This window comes from Triticum aestivum, unplaced genomic scaffold, assembly GCF_018294505.1.
Source record: "Triticum aestivum cultivar Chinese Spring unplaced genomic scaffold, IWGSC CS RefSeq v2.1 scaffold67687, whole genome shotgun sequence".
NCBI classification, from domain to species: Eukaryota; Viridiplantae; Streptophyta; class Magnoliopsida; order Poales; family Poaceae; genus Triticum; species Triticum aestivum.
The window spans coordinates 2,450-7,496 of NW_025225141.1; positions in this window are offsets into that span (position 1 = coordinate 2,450).

Genomic DNA, 5,047 nt, shown 5'->3' on the forward strand with positions numbered 1-5,047 from the left:
AAGTTCATGTATTACTACACACAAAAAAGATTGCATACCTCTTTTTCTCTCTCTCCCATGTGCGCGCACAAGTGTGTTTAAGCACTACATACAGATCCATCAAAAAAAGATTGCACTTCTAAATTATTATTCTTATTTTAGCTAAATGAAAAAGACCAGTCGTTCACCTTTATTTTGTTTTGGAGCATGTTTGTTTATTTTGGGTGGGGGTCTGTTTGCTGCTGGAGCTAAATGAAAAAGACCAGTTGTTCCCCTTTATTTTCGTTGGGTACTCCTTCAATTCGACATCATCTTGTGCCATGTAGTCTACTGAAGGTGCAGCAACATCAACATTTCTTCTCGCGGCTATTTTTTCCCTGAGTTTTTCTACTACAGACAACCATCGAGCACTTTAGAGAAGTCATCAAAAACAAATTTCGCCTGTTCCTACAAAAATCTGGAAGCTCAATTAAGATTGCGTGGATACAAACATATGATCTTCTTGGTTACTAAAAAGAAACAAAATCAAGAAGTCCAAATTGAAAAAACCAACAAGTTAAATTGCAAAAAAAGAGAATAGTTAAATGTATATGAAAAACTCAGATGTTCCTCGTTACTAAATAATAAACCAAGAAGTTCAATTTCAAAAAATGAGGCAGTTCAATATTTATTACAAAAAACTCTAATTTTCCTGTTGCTACCGAATAAACCAAGAAGCTTAGTAACCAAGAAGTTGTACGATGTTTATTACAAAACTAGAATTTTTTCCCATTAGAAATGAATAACATCAAGAAGTCCAAAGCAAAAAACCAAGAAGTTCAATTTTAAAAAATAGAATATTTAAATGTATACGAAGAACCCAGATTTTCCTTGTTAGTAAATAATAAACCAAAAAGTTCAATTTCAAAAAAGGAGTGCTTTGATATTTATTACAAAAACTCAAACTTTTCTCGTTAGTAACGAATAAACAATGAAGTTTGGTTTGAAATAACGAAGAAGTTCGACATTTACTAAAAAAACTCTAGGTTCAAAATTTGAAAAGAAGAGTGCGCTTTGACGTTTATAAAAATTCAATTTTTTTCGTTGCTAAAGGGTAGCATAGTTTTGGGCATTTGAAGATTTTTTTTTTGGAGCAATTTGATTTCAAAATGAAAATCGAGAATTTCAAATTAAAAAAAAGGAGTAGTTTGATGTATACAAAAAAACCAAAATTTCAAAGTTTCTTTGCAAAATTAAAGTATGAAGTTTAATTTTAAAAAAATTGTGCGATGTTTACATGAAAATCATTTTTTTAAATTTTCAAAAGAATAAAACTAAGAAGTTCAAATTAAAAAAGCAGAGAAGTTCAGAGATTATAAAAACCTAGGATTTAAATACTCAATTTTGACGAGTGTATTAGGATTTAGGACAAGAAAACCAGAGAGCAGTTCAAAAGTGATAACAATCAGAAGTTCACGTACTACACGGTGTATGTTTCATATGAGAAAAAATGAATAAAAAGACAAATCTAAATTTTTTGTTGCTAGAAGTTAAAGTCCTCGGCCGGAGATTTGTTCAAATAGTATATTATTTGTGTAACACAGATGAATGGGTGAGAAATTACAAACAAAAATACATCACAGAAGTACGACATGAAAACAACGGGAAGTTCAACTATTACACTGAATGAATTTCAGATAAGAATAAAATGAATCAAAACTATAAGCCTAAAAGGTTTGTTGCAAGAAGTTCACGTGCTCCTCTTGGTGCAGTTCGAGATCTCTAGTGCGAGACGTCCAACCTTCAATTACATGTTAAAAATAAGGAAAAACTGATGTTGTTTTTTCCATTTTTAATACTACTCTCAAAAGGCAACGAATTTGTAACGGTTGTCTTGATGAAAAATTTGCTCCTATTCATAAGCTTTCCAACGGTATATAATATGCTACATTTTCATAAATGATTTAAAAGCTTTATGTGTATGATACGTCTCCAACATATCTATAATTTTTGATTGCTCCATGCTATATTATCTACTGTTTTGGACTATATTGGGCTTTATTTTCCACTTTTATATTATTTTTGGGACTAACCTATTAACCGGAGGCCCAGCCCAGAATTGTTGTTTTTTGCCTATTTCAGTGTTTCGGAGAAACATAATATCAAACGGAGTCCAAACGGAATGAAACCTTCGGAAACGTGATTTTCTCATTAGATAAGACCCAGGAGACTTGGACCCTCCATCAAGAAAGCCACGAGGCGGTCACGAGGGTGGAGGGCGCCCCCCCTAAGGCGCGCCCCCTGCCTTGTCGGCCCCTCGAAGCTCCACCAACGTACTTCTTCCTCCTATATATATCCACGTACCCCCAAACGATCGAGGACGGAGCCAAAAGCCTAATTCCACCGCCGCAACTTTCTGTATCCACGAGATCCCATCTTGGGGCCTGTTCCGGAGCTCCGCTGGAGGGGGCATCGATCACGGAGGGCTTCTACATCATCATCCAAGCCCCTCCGATGAACTGTGAGTAGTTTACTTCAGACCTACAGGTCCATAGTTAGTAGCTAGATGGCTTCTTCTCTCTTTTTGGATCTCAATACAATGTTCTCCCCCACTCTCGTGTAGATCTATTCGATGTAATCTTCTTTTTGCGGTGTGTTTGTTGAGACCGATGAATTGTGGGTTTATGATCAAGTCTATCTATGAATAATATTTGAATCTTCTCTGAATTCTTTTATGTATGATTGGTTATCTTTGCAAGTCTCTTTGAATTATCAGTTTGGTTTGGCCTACTAGATTGGTTGTTCTTGCCATGGGAGAAGTGCTTAGCTTTGGGTTCGATCTTGCGGTGTCCTTTCCCAGTGACAGAAGGGGCAGCAAGGCACGTATTGTATCGTTGCCAACGAGGATAACAAGATGGGGTTTTATCATATTGCATGAAACTATCCCTCTACATCATGTCATCTTGCTTAAGGCGTTACTCTGTTTTTAACTTAATACTCTAGATGCATGCTGGATAGCGGTCGATGAGTGGAGTAATAGTAGTAGATGCAGGAAGGAGTCGGTCTACTTGTCTCGGACGTGATGCCTATATACATGATCATACCTAGATATTCTCATAACTACGCTCAATTCTGTCAATTGCTCAACAGTAATTTGTTCACCCACCGTAGAATACTTATGATCTTGAGAGAAGCCACTAGTGAAACCTATGGCCCCCGGGTCTCGTTCTCATCATATCAATCTCCATCACTTTATTATTGCTTTGCTTTTACTTTGCTTTTACTTTTTACTTTGCATCTCTATACCAAAAATACCAAAAATATTATTTATCATCTCTATCAGATTTCACTTTCGTAAGTGACCGTGAAGGGATTGACAACCCCTAAGCCCGTTGGTTGCGTTGAGCTATTGTTTTGTGTAGGTACGAGGGACTCGCGCGTAGCCTCCTACTGGATTGATACCTTGGTTCTCAAAAACTAAGGGAAATACTTACGCTACTTTGCTGCATCATCCTCTCCTCTTCGGGGAAATCCAACACAGTGCTCAAGAGGTAGCAAGAAGAATTTCCGGCGCCGTTGCCGGGGAGTCTGCACAAAAGTCAACATACCAAGTACCCATCACAATCCCTATCTCCCGCATTACATTATTTGACATTTGCCTCTCGCTTTCCTCTCCCCCACTTCATCCTTGCCGTTTTATTCGCCCCCTCTCTCTCTATTTGCCTCTTTTTGCCCGTTTGCTTTTTGTTAGCTCGTGTGTTAGTTTGTTTGCTTGTCGTTATGTCAAGTCCTTTACCTTTTGCCTCTATGTCAGAAATTGGGGAAATTATTGTCAATATGGACAATAATATTATCATGAAAAATTCTGATGCTCCTGCTAAAGAACCTACCATCTTTCATACAAAAAAAATCCGTGTTGGTAGTGGTAATATTATTGGAAAAGGAGTTATTCAAGATTTCTTTACTTGTGCCGGTGCTTTACCTTCTATGGGTAGTTCTATCCTTCACAGAACTAGTAGTCTTGCAGACGCTATTGCCATGCTTGTAGTTGAACTTGAAAGACGATTCATGCACATGCATCCTTCCATACAAAGGATTTTTCTGGAATTTTCTAATATTGAGCATTCTTCTGTTAAGCGTGTTGCTACTATCTTTTTGGCTCATGAGTTTAGATTCATAATAAAAGAAGCCAAAGAAATCTTTGCGCATTATAGGGTGGACGCTTGCCGTCCTCCCATAGAGGCTATCCTCTTTGATCAAGAAGAAATAATGCGTTTTCAATCTCTAGACTATGTTGCTTTCAATGAAAATCTTAGAAAAAGGGTTCCTACCAATGTTTTAGTTGATAGAATTTCTAAACTTAATGATGATTTGGCTATTTGAAATAATGAACTAGGATATTCTCTTGAATATAGGCTCACAAAGTTCTGTCAAAAGAATGCTTATAATGATGAATTGGTTGTGCATTATGAAGGACCAAAGGAGGAACCTATACCTCCCAAGGTTGATCTTGGGGACGTTTGTCCCGTTAAATTTAGCCATTTTGATTATTTTTTCTTGCCTCAAATAAAACTTGATGCCGAACATAGAGAATATGAAATGAGTTTTAATAATCTATCTTACTACCATGGCAATACCTAGATCTATTCTTGCTTGTTATGCCTAGCTAGGGGCGTTAAACGATAGCGCTTGTTGGGAGGCAACCCAATTTTATTTTTATTCCTTGATTTTTGCTCCTGTTTAGTAATAAATAAATTATTTAGAATCTGTTTTGGTTGTGGTTTTTTGTGTTTAATTAGTGTTTGTGCCAAGTAGAACCGTTGGGAAGACTTGAGGAAAGTCTTGTTGAACTTGCTGTAAAAAACAGAAACTTTAGCGCTCACGAGAACTGCTGTCATTTTTATTTCGAAAGTGATATTTAGTTAATTCTTTTTGAAGATGATTAATATATAAATTCCTCACGTCCAGCAATTTATTTTAGAATTTTTGGGGTTCCAGATCTTGCGCTAGCTACATATTACTACAGACTGTTCTATTTTTGACAGATTCTGTTTTTCGTGTGTTGTTTGCTTATTTTGATGAATCTATG